This window comes from Pinus tabuliformis, chromosome Q, assembly GCF_031772625.1.
Source record: "Pinus tabuliformis cultivar Carrire ecotype Pingquan chromosome Q, CPIR1, whole genome shotgun sequence".
NCBI lineage: Eukaryota > Viridiplantae > Streptophyta > Pinopsida > Pinales > Pinaceae > Pinus > Pinus tabuliformis.
The window spans coordinates 706,521,580-706,539,238 of NC_142296.1; positions in this window are offsets into that span (position 1 = coordinate 706,521,580).

Here is a 17,659-nt window from a genome sequence, read left to right on the forward strand (position 1 = left end):
ACTTAGTCACTTGTCCTTCTGGGTTTGGGTAATCCATTTTGCCTCTCATTTGATTATTCCACTTTGTCATTATGACCCTTGGTCCTATGTTGAGTCTAATGTTGCCACACTCTGGAGTTGTGTCACCAATATGTTCAAGAGAAGTCCTATCTGTAATTTACTACCTATACATTGTCTGACCTTTTTTCATAGTCCTAGATCATACTCATTTATTCCACTTTATTCCTTGTTTCATGTCGATGATGAGGGAATCATTATGACCCTCCTTCAACGGGTCACTTCCTATTGAATTCAGCTCATTATCCAGGAAGATGACTTAGAAACTCCCTTTCAATACCTTAGAGCTTGCATGCCTTAATGGAAAGTACTTCGCATCTGACGACAGGTTTTCACCATTAGCCTTCAATCGGGTGATTCCATGAGTGTTTGCATTTAGCGTTTTTTTTCACATTCACAGATTATACTGTTGTACCTTGAGAGCCATTGTCATTATTGGTGGTTTCTCTCGTGCCTATTAACGGTCCACATCATTGGCCGGTAATCAAGCGGTTTTCTAGCATGTTTGACTTTTACACATTCATTCACATGTTAGAATTCATACTTTGATAAGTTTGGGTTGGAGCGCAAGACCCTAAGTATTGTCTGATATGACTTAGGCTGCGTGGAGTTATGTGTTATTCATGATTGTACACATGTTTCTGCTATACGGATGGCTGTGACCATACCGTGGGACTTTACATTTATGATGATCCTTCTATATCGGGTGGTTGCGTCCATACCTTGGATCTTAGATTTACAGATGATCCTTCTTATTTGGATGGCTACGCCCATGCCATGGATCCTTTCATATAGTCCTTATTATCCGGGTGGTTGCGTCCATACCATCGAGTCATGTTTTGATATTAGATATGTATATGTATATGTGTCATTTATTTGTAGGTCTCCTTACGGTGTTTGTTCTCATCCTTGCAAATTCTTGTAAAGCATCTCAACCATCACTCCTCGTTCTGCCTTCATGCTTTAGGGGGCATCTGTTACACAATATTTTGTCACACCTCCTGCACCTCCCCATGACATACCTTAAAGTGCCTGAAACATGAACATCATGCAGTATGCTCATTCATATATGCATCTTAGATCTTCCCTAAGACATTTATTGGAAAATACCTTGAGCTCCCACTAAAGGAAATAACTCTAAAACCCTAATTTGAGAATCATCGCTCTTATGAGACTAAAAACCGAGATTGTTTCTTGTTGCATTATACTCGACCCACGATGGTATTGCTCTATTTACTTGTATACCTGCAATGATCCCAAAAAGGAAATTTTTCAAAAGAAGATGAGAAGCTTCGTAATCTAGAAGCTTCCTGAGCGACGAGCTAGAGGTTGTTCGACATAGATGAGGTCGAGTTCCCCCAACTTGGCCTCTTGGTCTTATCCATATGAGCTACCTCCTTGAGATGCGGGCCTTCTCCTATCTTTGGAGATATCCTAACTCCCTTTCCCAGAATATATATTCATCCTCTCACATTCCCAAATGGTTGGTCTATGTCTATTTGCACCCTTATGCTAAGATTGTGCCTATATGTTACTCATTTGGCTTGGAGAAGGAGTGATTGGAGGGATTAGCTTGGACTTGGACTTTCATTAAAGGAGAGCCTATCAACATCAAGGCTTGGTTGTATGTTTCCCCATCTTTTCTATTAATATACAATTGCTGGTTCATTTTCCATTGATGCGTATGCTCATGTATCATCTATCTCAACATTCCTTGATCAGTTAAGTAGGTTTCTTTTGAATATGATATCTGTATTTGCATGCCTTGCTATGCCTTTATCTCTTGTGCAGGTGCATAAACGTTATGAGCAGCAGGAACGAGCCTATGACACAAGTGATTCAAGGTCTTCAACAAAGGAGATTGAGATAGCATCAGAACGAGGTAGGCCATCTTCTTCATTTCTCTTTTCAATTGTAACTTAGGCAAGTGTCCAGTAGATTGTCATGTAGGTTGCTAGTCCCACTCATTGGGCTAGAGGGATCATCTATGTCCGCAGAGAGGATTTGCCTAGACAACAACAATTGAGAGCCTTTATATCGTATTTAAGAAATCAGGCCAGATGGATGGAAGCTCTTAAATTTTTAAACATAATTTCGAGAGCATTGTGTGGGTTAAAAGAGAATATGAAATACCTGAAGAGGTGATAAAAGAACATCAACAGTTGGCCAGTTTGTCAGAGGAAGCAGAGAATATCGCCAGGAATAGGCAACAAACCATTGCATATTATGCAGCCCAGATTCAAATATTGGAGACTGTCGCACAAGAAGGATGTAAAGCAAGGTGGGATGCCTTGGGAAAAAAAACCCGAAATAAAGATCCATTTAACTACCTAAACTTAAAGATAACCTTAACAAGGGTTGCTCAATATATTATTTCCATGGAACAATGTGGGAATAATTGGATCAATCTTAGATTTCGTTATCCAATGATCTGGCTGCCAACAAGGATATATAAAAAGTCCTATACCCTGAGAAAAAAAATAAGAGTTTGAATGTTGGAATGTTATTATGGAAACAAGAGGGTATCTTCATCCTGGTGAAGCAGGACACAATGATTATTGTATCAGAAATATTCATGAAAATCCCCCTTCATCCTCAGATTCAGAGTGACCTCTATCTTCTTTCTGATATTCACCCCCTCACTTTTGTGGACGCTATCCCACTCACCGTTGTTGACACACTGGATCACTGTTTCTAACACATTGGCTCACCATTGTTGACACTCATTGCCACTGGTATGAAAACTCATAGTCAACAAACGCATAATCTTTGATGTTGTAACATATATTATTTTCCAATAGTATATCACCATTAGCATTGAGCGGTTATACAAAAACCAGTGAAATTGTGTTTACATGTTTTGTTATAATTTCGTTGCATTTCCACTACAAAATTTCTTACATTTCCATTGTTTTTATTCCAATTTATATATTAGATTCATGATTAGACACCAATGTATGCAAGCATAATGCAAGTATGGAACAACCCCATGAAATTTATCTTCCATAACATACAAAATAATCGATGTATTGAAAGATTGAGTGTAAATGCATGGAGTTATTTACTGACCTTAAATGACAATTCAGACAAATTTCCCAAATCATCAAACATACATGAACATATTCAACAAAACAATAATACATTAAATACATGTAATACACTAATAAATATTAAAATCAAATTGAAAACAAATGTATCACAACAAACTTGGAAAACAATGCATTGTTGGAGCGAGGGCGACCTCACTTGTTGAGTTGTTCAAACTCAAATGGTTCATCTTCATCTACAGTGATATTCAAGTCAATTTCCAATCTTTCATTTCGTTTTCTTGTTTTTCTTCTCTTTTTGGGGTTCAAGAAACTCTTCTTCCTCTTCAAAGATGACTCAAAAGCACCCAACCCACATGTGAATTCATAATCCATAATATGAAGATTGTTGGCATCATCCAACATTTTTTTAACCAAAGAAATCAACTGTTCAATCTTGGTCAAAGTTGCAGGAGGACTATTTTGAACCAAGTCTATGTAGCCAAATAACTCCTCTTTGGCCAACCGAAGTCCTTCAACATTTCCATCAACATTATGAATATCCATGGAAAATGTGTTTGCATCTTCACGAAGATCCGATATTCCATCTATATTTATCTCTTTAGGGTCAATGTATGAATAAATTGTTATTTGATGATTTAATAATTGGTTTGGAGCCATTGAATGGGAAGACAACCAACCTACCTTTATGGCATGCTTACAAATGTTGCCATGAATAGACCATGGGCAATCACAAGTTAAGAAATTTGTGCAATGACAAGTGACAAGATATTGCTTATTAGGTTTAGATTGACTCCTCACCCAAAAATCATGAGACATTTGCTCATGAGGGTTGCAATCACTATTTGGAATTCCTTTTTATTTTTCCATTGATGATTCAAATTGTTTCTCTTTCCTGTAATTATTCAAAAATCCTTCCTTTTTTTAGAATTTCCTTAAACCGATAACAAGGTTCAACATTTGTTAGAAGAACATATGTCAACCAATCCATCCTACGAGCACATTTCTTTCTTCTATAAGATAAAAAGTTTGTCTTTAGGTAACAGTGATATGACTCCACAACATTGTTTGTCTCTTGATTTGCATGGGGAAAATCCCGACAACCTTTTACCCACATCCCTAATTGCAAAAAAGTTGGGTTAATGAAGATATTTCATCCGTATGAAAACCAAAAAGAGAAATGTAAGAAAGAGTTTGTCAACTTACAAATCTTGTCACTAGCAACCCAATTCTTGTGCAAATAGTCTAGGAACTTCTCCTCATTAGAAAATTTGTTGAAGAAAGCATTAATTGCATTGCTCACTTCATCATTGGAGCAATAATTCATAATTAAATCCAAATCACTAAACATCTCTTTTCCTATTTCCAGACTACTAGCCAATCGATTCACATTTTTTAACCATGCTCGATGTACGTTCCAAAAACACAAGATAACATTGCACCTTGTGATTCTCCTGCCACATTCAATTCATTTCAAGCATATTATTTTCGTAATAAATACAAGTTGTACTCTAAAATAAGAAGACTGAAGTTACCTTAAAGCACCGATTTCAGTCAATGCATCATCAACCATGAAGGCATTAACATTCCAACTATGATCAACTTGGTAACACCTATTCATGAGGTGCTCCAACAATAGTGAAAAGCCTTGCGATGTATTATGTGATGCCACCACCCATACAACTGGAACCCCACCTTGCTGCTCATCAAACACCATGAGTTTGTACCACTGATACTATCAAATTCAAAAAACATATGAACTCAACTTCATCTCATTAATCATTATCAATCATTACTAATCAAATTACTGTACTAGATCAATAATTCTTAATACACTCACCCCATATTTTTTTTTTTTGAATATTGAATCCATGGCTATTAGGATATTATTCGATAGCTTCACCATGGTCTCCAACATCCACTTCGTCTGAATTCCAACTATAAAAGGGATCTCTCCACCATTGGGCTTTTGATAAAAGAAAATATCATCTTGGTGTTTTCTATACCAAAGGTTCACACTCATTTTGTCCTTCTTATGCAATTGATACTTCCCTTTAATTAGAAAATTATAGATGTTAACAAGATCTTTCTTACACAAAAAGAAATCCCTATCTCGAGCCGTGGCATCCATGTCAACAATTTTTTTAACATGCATTTTGCAAATCGAGTCAATCAGTAGTTCCAATAAAAAATAACTCTTTACATAGGAAACCATGTCCTTTGATAACTTTGGTTGATACAGGGACCTAACATAACCCTAAGTGTCATGTTGGTTGTGATAAGGCCATCCTTGGATATCTACATGCTCATACATGTTATATGTTATTATCGTTATCTTAGGGATTTGAACCATAACTTTTACAATGAAATGGCACTAGAAACCCCTCTTTTTCACAAATGAAGATCTTTGCTTCACTTCATTTTTTCCTCTTCTGTCCTTGGGGCCATATGAACAAGAATAGCTGCATAAAAATGTTTGATAAGTCAATACATATGAATCCATGAAAAATGATCGAGCACTATTAATACCAACATCTAAACAATGCATCTCTAAAAAACTTACACTTCATATTGCAAGGAAACAATAGGCCTTGAGCCTGGGTGTTTATTTTGTACTCGGGTAAAAGAACATGGAGCATGTCAGTTCATTTCCTCTCATCTAACAAAATCTCCAATTCTATTTGAAGGGATTTTTGCAATGTGATCAATCTCCATGTCTTTTCTAGTTACTTCAAACCAATCTAAATCCTTCAAGGAAAAATTAATATTTTCTTTATGGTCTTGCACTAGAAGGGCAATGATTGTTTCCCATTTGACTTGCTTTAACATTTTTTGACCCAACGAGTTGCTGCAACGGTAACCTGGAATGTGTTGCAACAATGACCCAGCGAGTTGCCACAAATATAAACCAACAACTCGCTGCAAATTTGAACCAACGTGTTGCCACAATGGTAAACTAGCGATCTGCCTCAACGACCAAACATCGAGTTTCCGCAACAGTTAACCAATGAGTTGCCGCAACAATTAACAAGCGAGTTGCTGCAACGGTTGACAAACGAGTTTCACAATGGTTAACTAGTGAGTTACCGCAATTGTTAACCAACGAGTTTTCACAATGGTTAACAAGTGAGTTGTTGCAACAGTTAACCAATAAGTTTCCGCAACGGTGAAACAGTTTGTTACTGCAACAGTGAATTAATGGATTTTTTGTAATCAAGTTTTGTGCTCTCCTAATCCTTGACAAGGAATAACCAATTGTTTGCTCTCCTATTTTTGCTAGGGAACTGGTCAAACAATACAATATTGACTGCATAAATAAAGAAAACAGCCCAAACAACATTTCCTTTATATAATAGTCTGCATAAATTATATAACAATCTGCTAATAAATTATATAATAGTATAAGCACAGATATATATACTAAGATTTATTTGCACAATCTAAATTAGTAATGTGGAGGATGAAGGACTTTACAAATAATCTATATTAGTAATGTGGAGGAAGAAGGGTTTTACAAATTGGGTTTTAATAATGTGGAGGATGAAGGGGTTTACAAATTGGGTTTTAGTAATGTGGAGGATGAATGGTTTTACAAATTGGGTTTTAGTAATTTGGAGGATGAAGGGTTTTACAAATTGGGTTTTGACCAGCACCATAAAAAACAACAGAAAAACAAACATTATTCTTTCCCTGCTTTTGCATTATGTTTTGTCTTTTTGTGAGTCGGAAATTGTAATAAGATTGCTCTTACTCTGCTCACAAATTTAAGAGCATTGTCAATGAAGTATAGGAAATTGATTTGCTTCATTCCGAACCAGCGGGATCTACATCCCATGTTTTGTTGTACTTTCTTATTATCTATTTAATCTGAAAGCATTTTTCTTTTTTGGAAAAAAAATAGAGTTGGAATTTGTGTAGGTAGGAATCTGCATGGGTTTTGAAATTTCCTATTTTCAACTTACAATATGAGCAACATTGAATTTCGTTGCTCGCATCCCAAGTACAAAACAAATGCTCGCCTGCCATTTTTGCATGTTCCGATCGATGAAAACACTGTGCCCCGTCTCAATTTTCTCCCTCTGAGGTTGCAGGGGTTTGAAAATGATGCATGCGCGAATGGAATTCAGTGTAACGAAAGCGGGAAAGGGAAGCTCACCATTAACTCGTTTCAGCGTGAGTTAGGTGAGTCTTCATGTCGTAACCTCAGTTTGCGTACAAAACTCCTTGGACAGTAACGCCAACGGTGGAGGACAGAGAGGGAGACAGACAATAATGCCAATGGTGGAGGTCCGGATGAAGAGGGAGACAAACGATAACCCTTATTTGGTTTACATTGGGGACGGATGGGACCCACATCGTGGAGGGTCGCCGGAAGGGCCTCGCCGGTGGGAAGGGGGCGAGAAACCCAAAGGGTGTTTTGACGACCCGTTAGCATACTCCAATATAAAATGACCGTATCTCAGTGTCGCACGATTGGTCTTAATTATCACAGTGGAGATTTATCCATTGGTTCTAAGCATTAAAAGAGTAGATATAATGATTTAGGAAAGAGAGAAACGTGACACATAAATAGTAGGTTATATTTAGAAAAGAGAAAAACTTGACACATAAATAATAATCGGTATCAGGATTGGAATTTCAAAATAGATTTTCCCGTCTACACTTCTTTATCAATTTTCACAATTGCTGGTTCCACACCTCTTTATCCATTTTCAAAATTTTTAAGTAAAGATCTTTGAAGATTTTCCAAATTTTTTTAACTATATTTGACTAGCAAATCATCTATGATGAACAATTTACCTATCAAATTCCATCATTGTACAATTTACATAAGTGTCACAGAAATCAAAGCATAATTATAGAATGTTTACCAACGCACACCTGCTTTACAGTCACAAACTGGAGGAGTAGAAATTTGATTAAAAATTGTCAGATTGCAGGAATGTGTCTCCCCGGAGGAGACTTTTGAGGCTAAAAGTCCCAGGCGTGGCAATGTAGGCTATCTATCCACAAGGTGAATATGTTTGAGATGTAGAACGAGAAAGTTTCTTTTTTAAAAGCTTTATATGTTTAGGATATATGAAAATCATATCAATAAACAGTTTCTCTAGAACAACTGGTAGGCTCCCATGGAAGAATCGGTAGTCAAGAACTGAAAGTGTGAACTCTAATTTTTAGCGGATATATTATTATCTTTTTAGGATAAAAGGTGAGTTCTCAATATATTGGATGAGTTTTATATTTTATAGTTGTTGTTCATTAAAGAATATATTTAATAGTCAACCATACTAATAATTAATAATTTATTAAAATAAAATCATATATATAAACAGTTTGTCAGAAATAAACAGTTTCTCTGAAACAAAAGGTAAATTTTTATTGAACAGTCAATAGTCAGGGGCCAAAAATGTGAACGCTATTTTTTAAGCCCACGTGGCCTATCTTTTTAAGATAAAAGGTGAATTCATACCATGTAATGTGCATGAACTCCAAATGAAATTTTATAAATATAATTGTTAGTATAATATTGAAAAATATATCTAACCGTTTACAAGCCAAAACACTAATAAATAACTTATCCACCTTAAAAATGCCACATAGTGGGTGCCTGTTCTTCATACTTGATCACATTACTGGAAACATCTCCTATAAAATTGGAAAATAAATTAAAAACCCAACTGCCAACTACTCAAACTACGGGAGTCAAACATAAAAAAAATTCATATCAATATAATTTCTCTGCGAAATGGGTAGACTTTCACTGAAACAATTAGCAGTGGAGGCGTGAGCTATAGTTTTCTGTAGGAAGTCAACGTGGTTAAATATGTTCTTTTCAGGCTTTGTGAAAATAGTGTATTGAATTAGTTATTCTTTTGTGAATTTTCCAATTGCATGAAGTAACCGCGAATATCGTGTATTGAATTTGTTATTTTTTTTCTTGTGAATTTCCCAATTGCATGAAGTTTTGACTCATTAACAAATTGTGGTTAGATTTAATGAAGTCTCGTACCTTGTCCATTTGGTGATGAGTATGTTTTAGATTAGTTGGATGTGTGTGGTTTAGTTTGTTTATTTAGTCATGGAGTATGGTTTATATTTGTATGGTGTGGTTTGTTTTATTAGGTTTTAGGTTTAAATTATAGATAGGGGTTGAGTTGTTTGCGAGAGAAATATATAATTGTGGTGATAATTACATCTTATTAATAGATTTTATGGAAACAGGTTGCGGGTGACAACTACTTGTGGATAAAATAAATTATCTTGTGAGATGTTCAAATTTAAATTTCATGAATAAGGGTCGAGGGCCATAACTACTTGTGGATAAAATAAACTATCCCATACTATAGTTGAATTGAGGCTTCTGTGATTCATATCAAATTTATGAGAAAAAATATTTCGGCGTAAATCACATGATAGTACATTTGTCGATGCGTTTCGAACCAACGAGTGTGGTTCATCGTCAGGACACATTGAAGAATCAGATCATGGCTATGACTAAAAAAGGGTTATATTAGACTGGACCAAGCAAACGGCTATAATATGTTCAAATTGAGAGGCTCAATAATGAGGTTGAGGGTGGGAAGCAAATCTATTCGAGTGCAACCAAAATGTAAAATAGTGAGAATACTTCAAGCATTTTAAGCACAAAACTTATTTTTTCCAATTACTTTATATGATATATAGATAAAAAATTTAAATAATATGTAATATATACATAATTCACATCAAAATATTTTACATAACATGTGCATTGAGACATTTTATCTATTTACTACATTGTCTATATTAAATGATTTTCTTTTATTAATATATTTTCAAGTATATTTCAATATTACTTAAAATATTTTATTGATGACCTACATTGAATTTTTTTTTTATTGTTACGAATGTTTTTAAATTTTACATATTGACTTTATATTAAAAATACATCTCTCTCTTATTATTCTTATTGTAGAAGTACTTGATATTTTTTATTTTATTTTTTAACTTTCATTTATTTGTTTATTAATGATGTGAGAATTATTGTTGACATTTAAAGCTACGGGTCTAAAAAATGGACAATAGCTCCTCTTGGTGGGTCTAAAAAATGGACAATAATTCTCACATTTGTGGATGTTCCTTCATCAATAAACAACTCCAAACATAGAAGCTAAAAAATTAAAAAAGAAAAATGGATTATTTTTTATTCTGGACAAAGAATTGCAACATTAAAATATTTTCTTTTAACATTTTCTTTGTATATATATAGATATATATGAAATTAATATGGAGATAAATTATTTAATATAGACTTCAAATGGTTTATTTAAATCTTGTGTTGAATTTTTTTTAATGAGTAATTCACTTTTTCACTTCTAATTATTTTATCTTTTTAAAGTTGATATAAAATTATATTACATACATATATTTTATGAGTGAAATATTTTTACTACACTAGGTTGTAATAGCAACAACAAATTTAGTGTCCATAATGACGTTGGAATTATGGATGTTTAATAATGATTATATATATATATATATATATATATATATATATATATATTCTTTTTGTTTTCTATTATAATGCATATTGTTTTTCTATTTTAGAAAGAAATTATTTATATTTTAAAAGGAACATGTGTCAACTCCATACTGAGCACATATAGAATCACACATTTCCCTCATAAGACAAAATCACTATCTCCCTTATATTAAGTTGTAGAATGCACCAATCAACGCAGTTATTCTTCTAGGATAATAAATCTTTTGTATTTATCCAAGAGCTTGAGATCAAAGACATCTAGTCATAACTATTTTATGCTCCAAAGAAATAGCCGTACCAAATGCAAAGAGTTCATTTGGTTTCAATTTGAGACTGCTAAATGTTTTCAATTTGAGGCAACTATAGATACTTTTACCCCTATTTGAATCCCTTTCAGTGCCAAATCTAATAGAAAAAATGCCTCTGTTTAGGTGGATAGGATAGAAGCTTCTATGTTTTTATTATCATTATTTTTTTTCTAGAATTATGTTGAGGTTTGTTTAGACGTTGGATAGAAAAAATAATATGTTGAAGTTTAGATATTGGATAGAAAAATAATCCATTCACTACTATGGAATGATATTGTAAAGATTGTGTGATCAAGCCCGCACAACGATATTGGTAATTTTTATGGTCATAATTAATTCCTAACCTCAACCCTTTCCAATAGAATTTAAACATATAATTTGAGTTTCCATTTCCATTCTTATTAGTTTTTATTTTAGGTTCTATTCAGACTATTGTAATCGATATGATGATGTTAAAACATTAATTTACCTATTTGTTAGTTTTCCTAATCACATATAAGCAAATTTTTTAGACACATATGGTTTCACCATCTTATTTAACCTCTTCGCAAGGCGAACCATATATTATGTACAATTTTTTAATCATATAAGTTCACAGTGTAGCCTAATGCTAATATTAGTCTCCAATATTAAATGCAATGTTATATGTTATACTTGTTTGGGTAATTGGATTTGCTTTATATCTTGGCTCTGCCTTATAACTTCCACCTGCACACCATGGATGTGCCACCTATAGTTCCAGTGTCACCTAATGTTCGACGACCTTCACTTTTCCTCTTTTTCGGGTGGAAAATCAGTAACTTCACCATTTTGGCATTGGGCTGAGTTGCAAGGGATGAGAAAGGGCTCCTTAGTTCTCCGTTGATGAAGGAAATTTCATCTAATTTCATGGCGGCCCTCATTAACATTGTCATTGTGGGCTAATTGCTTGACATGAGACTAGTTTTGTGGATAATTAATAACTTCACTCTTTTGGCATTGCGCTACAAGGATGAGAAAGGGCTCCTCAGTTCTTTATTGATGTAGGCAGCTTCATCTACTTTCATGGCGACCCTCTTTAAAATTCTCATTGTGGGCTAATTTCCTAAGACCGACTTGATGGATAATCAGTAACTTCACCATTTTGGCGTTGCACTACAAGAGATGAGAAAGGGATGAGAAAGGGCTCCTCAGTTCTCTATTGATGTAAGTAGTTTGAACTGCTTTCATGACGACCCTCTTTAGCATTGTCATTGTGGGCTAATTTCCCGACATGACATCGGGCTCCTCAATTCTCCATTGATGTAGGCAACTTCAGCTACTTTCATGGTAGCCCTCTTTAACATTCTCATTGTGGGCTAATTGCCTGGCATAGTTCTCAAAGTAGTTCGAGAGCCAATATAAGATCCTACTCTTAGACTAATATATCTGTAATGTACAAACTCTCACAAAACAAAACTCGCATTCCGGAGCTTGTCGACTACTCACACTACAATCAAAAGCTCTGTCAAAGATGCATATGAGCATGGTCTCTTTATTTATCATCTATTGCAAATATGTTGCCTTACTCTGTTGCAGCAGACGAGGCACACATTTACAACCTTATATTCAATTCTTTTCATGAAACGTATCAATGCAACAAGTTCAAGGTGTAAAATGTATATTATATGGTGATATCATATGTGAAAACAGGGAGATATGTTATTATATCTGCCAAGTGTGAAACATATAGGTGTGAATCCAAGTGTAATACGTATATATGGTTAGATCATATATGAACATGTATCTATGCAATATTGTATATTAAGAGTGTTTGAGGAGTTGTAGTAGTTGTTCCACCCCAAGTAGAGTCACAAACTGGATTCCCTTAACCTAGCTCTCTGGCATCAACATCACCTAGTTGTCTTTAGTTTGGTTCAAGTATGGACTTTGCTCTAGTATTAGTCCCTAGTATTATTAGTCCTTGCCATCTGGCAATGGCCAGGGACTATAGTAATCGAAAACGAGGTGGTTGGCATTAATTGAGCTATTTATTAGGCAGGTTAATCTGGTATAATCAAACTTTTCAGGAATATATTCATCTATCTTCTTATTTAGCCTCTTCCCGAGGCAGAGGGAAGAAACCATATACTATATTTATAAATTTGCTTGCATTTTGATGCTAAGGTAAAGCCTGGTAAATTAATGCTAACATTAGTTAATGTTAGTTTTCATGCATTTAATGTTATGTTAGATATATATGATGAATTAGAGATATATATCTCATTCTGTGAGTAAACCATAAAAATACTCACATACAATTTGCATGAATAAACATACTCACATACAATTTGCATGAATAAACAAGTGGCATGTGAGTGAACAAGTGGCGAGTGATAGGAGGATGTAAGTGGCTAGTGAAGCCAACGCATGCAGAGGTAGGTCTTTAGCAGGCTTTTTATTATCAAACCTGCCTTCACAATTACAATTATATTTCTGGACTGCCTCACAATTCTTCACAAGTCTGTTTCAGAATTCTTCCCGAACTACTTCACAATTCTTCCTCCACTGCTTCAACTGTTTCAAAATTCTTGCCTGGCTGCTTGGACTGCTTCACAAGTCTGTTGCAGAATTCTTGCCTGGCTGCTTGGACTGCTTCACAAGTCTGCTTCACAAGTCTGTTTCAGAATTCTTGCCTGGCTGCTTGGACTGCTTCACAAGTCTGTTTCAGAATTCTTCCCCGACTGCTTCACAATTCTTCATCCACCGCTTCGACTGTTTCATAATCTTGCCTCACTGCTTTGACTATTTCAGAATTATCCCTTCACAATTTTTCCTTTGCTTGTTTCACAGTTTCACAATTATTTGCTTTATGCACAATATAGTAGCAAGATTCCTATGATATTACTCTCAGAATGTAAAAGAGTACAAAATTTGAAAGAGTAAGAGACTATTTGAGATAAATCACTAGTGGAACAAATCAAGGATTCAGGTTCATAAAGTGAAAGCAGTTTTTCTTATCCAAGAAAATAAATAAATAAATAAATATATATATATATATATATATATATATATATATATATATATATATATATATATATATATATATTTGTTGTATGCAAGAAAATATTTTTCCTTTTCTTTTTTGGTTGTATGCGCCTATGCCCAACCACTGTTAATTTCTGGTTTTCCAAGTTCATAAAATAAACCTCTACTAATTACTTGTTTTCTAGGTTCATAAGATAAAAGCAGTTTTAAATAAGAAAATAAAAATCTGTAATTGAAATTCACACTTTCACCTTTGCTTTGGGCACCGCCGCTGTCTATTTGCCTTTACTGAACTGTTACCAACTCCCACCGCTCCGTGCCTTAATACTTATCTTTGGAATTAATGCCCCAAACTGCCACGTTCACCAACTTCTCAGAGAGCTAGCTTTTCCACCGCCTTCCAGACAGCATTCACTGGAATCACACTTGCTTTATTAATCTTACCTTTGTAGGCACTTTGACCTTTTTGCTATTTCTCTTCTGAATGATTCCCCTGGGTTTCTTATTGGCTTTCTCTTCGACCCTCTGCACGCCATCACTCCTTCCTTAGCGTCTTCGGACAACAAATTTCTTTGCTTCCATCCTCAACGAACTTCATCACATACCCTGATTGGAGGATAAGGTTGAGCCCACAGCCAGTCGTTTTTTTAGGTTCATATTAATCACACGTTTTTTAGGTTCATAAAATAAAAGCGGTTTTACCTAAAATTCTAGGTTCATAAAATAAAAGCAGTTTTAAATAAAAAACTGTAATTTAAATTCAGTATTCTGCTAGGTTCATAAAATAAAAGCGGTTTTTCTTATCTAAGAAAATAGAAAACTGTAATTTAAATTTAGTGTTCTGCTATTTTTCAAGTGATGAGATTCAGGAGATGAAAGCATTTTGAAACAACAAATTGCTGCCGCAATTCTTCTACTGTTGTGCAAAGAGCCCTGTCACAGAGATCAATATCAAGAATTAATGGATTCTGAATATTTATTCCCATCCAACAGGCTCAAGTAATTGATTAATTTGATATAAACCTAAAAAATGCTACATAGAATTCAATTTTCAGAAACTATTGGCCTAAGGCGTGCAAATCAGCTTAAAGAAACATACAGCTATGATAAATTAAATTGCTCTTACTCTGCACATCTTGTTACAACACTATTTGTTGTATCAGAAAGCTCCATATTGCTCCATCTTTTCATGCGTTGCAGTTTCCTTAATTCTCTGAGCATAATGTTGCATGCTGTTATTATTTTTCCCTGCCAGTCATGGCAACCTTCCTTTCTGTAACAGGTGATGGACAACAGCCTTCCCAGCCACGTGTCTCTTGCATGCACATCGACCGGCTGAGAATGAAACAACACACACTCAGAAGAACACTCTTAAATATATTTGAATGTTACTAATAAAATATTTATATTTAAAAAACATATTCTATTGAACTTAATGGTAAACTTTATTCGAATTTTATTGGAAAACTTGAACTCAAACTTAACTTTATCCTTGCCGAACCTGAATTCGAACCCAATCTGTGTCACTTGGTTCCTGCCAAGTGCCACTTCACTCACTTTGCATTACTACAATACTGTACACTTTACAACGCACATCAGGTAAGAGGGCAAATTGAATTGGCTGCTTGCCAAATATGATCCATCATCACACTGCCCATGCTTCTATGTCTTCACATAATGGCCTGAATGGGTATTTTGACTCGCCTTAAGTCTTGATCTTGACAAAATTTTGGTTGGGAACATTGATTTGATGAACATGGAAGCTTTCTAAAAGTTGTTGAACACAATTGCATACACACCTTCAAGCAAAATATATGAACAATAGTGCCCAGAAGATCAACCTATGAGCTCTTATCGCAATCACATAGAATACCATCAAAGGAGTATGGGGAAGTTTGAGATCTCTACACTCACAAAATTAACCATACAAAGAACCTCTTTGATCAATTCAAATGCAGCTAAACTCTCAGACCCCAGTCATTGAACTAAAGGAGGTGAATAAAATGAAGAAAATCATATGCACAAGCACAAATTAGAGGTAGAAACTAGAAAAAGCAAGCCACGTCCCGAGCAATCAATTAGGCGCCTTGCCTCTGAAAGCGAATTTCGCAGCAATTGCAACCAAATATTCACGATCTCTGGGGGCGCTTTCTGTGGATCTTGGAAAAAGAGGGTGGCAATATCCTCGGTAATAAGATCAGTGAGCTGCTGGATGACTGGGTCGATTATGGCATTGCCTGCTACCCTGGTCACCATCGCCATGGCTTTCTTGCTATTGCGGGAGATCAGCGCAGAGAAAAAAGAATAAGAGAATGTTGGGCGTATATCTGCGGCAGAAACTGCAGAACTGCTGAAGAGGGACTATGATGGAATGATGGATTGTGCGTATATCTACGGCTCATGGGTTGCCTCGAGCTAAAGCTAAAGCGAAAGCGTTGAATTCGTCGATTCGAGATTAGGGATCAATCAAGAAGGATATTGCGGCTTGGACCAACTTTCCTGTGTGCGCTGCTTACTCAATATTTCAGTGATCCTACTCGCCCCATAGGAATCACGCAATGCGCTTTCTTCCCCACCATCCCTACCTGCGAGCCTAGGAGCGCTTAGCTTCGATACTGATGGTAGCATAGCGTATTCGCGTAGAAGACACCGAGGCAAGGAAGGGAGGTAAGAGTAGCAGCGACGGGGACAGAGATAACAACAGTGGCAAAGAGAGTTTAAAAAATGATTGCATCTTTAGACAAGTGGAAAACATGCACGTCTTAACCTGGCACAACCACGATTACAAACATATATCTTGGAAAGTCGCTAAAATTCATTGCATGTTAGCCCATTCTCGAATGATATTTAGAATGATTAAGTAGGAACTCTCATGGGTTTCGGGGTAATGGTAGGTAATCTTAGATGCGTCCTTAAACTCCTAATTACCAGTTTGTTATGGCAGGGATAGAAATGTTTATCGGTCAGGTGCGCGCCTGGTCACATTTCAAAAGCCATTTGTTAGAGCATAGGTATACTTTTCTTTGCCAGCTGGATGTTAGTTCACTGTATTATTTCTCTTAGGAGGGATTAAAGGAAAGGTTCACTTGGCATCATTCATAGGTCAGATAGCCTCAGCTTTTTTATGCAATTTTCCTCCACCCCTGTGTCTTTTCCAACTCGGTTAATGAGCTCTGCTTACTATCGCTAAGAATATGGTGCTTTAGTGGCAGGGACTTGCTGCCTTTGCAGCCATCCTTGTTCTTTTTAGAACTAGGTCACATTGAATGAAGTATTATTATTTTTCATTGCCAGGGGAATATGCCAATATCAAATGTTAATATATATTGTAGTAGGTCTGAGGCTCGTGGCTAGAACTTCTCCATGTGCCAGCTCATATATATCAATTCGAATTAGAGAAGAGACTGAGAACTACCAACAATGAATGGCAGGGTTTTCAACATTTTTCAACATAGAGATGCAAGTATAATAACATATCTATGCGAGTATAATATGTCCCAACCAGAAGTTGTGTCCCAAAAGAGATTCCACATCGGGAATTATTCAGTTTACCTTGTTTATTTCACTTGGTAGAATGAATTCTTCTTTAGGTAGAGCAACTCTCTAATTTTCATTTTGTTATTTTTTCTTCATGAAGTAGATTATGTTGTATGAGACATTGTTCTTTAAATGATTAATATCACGCTTTTTCTGTCAATAAGTGAGGCATTTATGTTGTT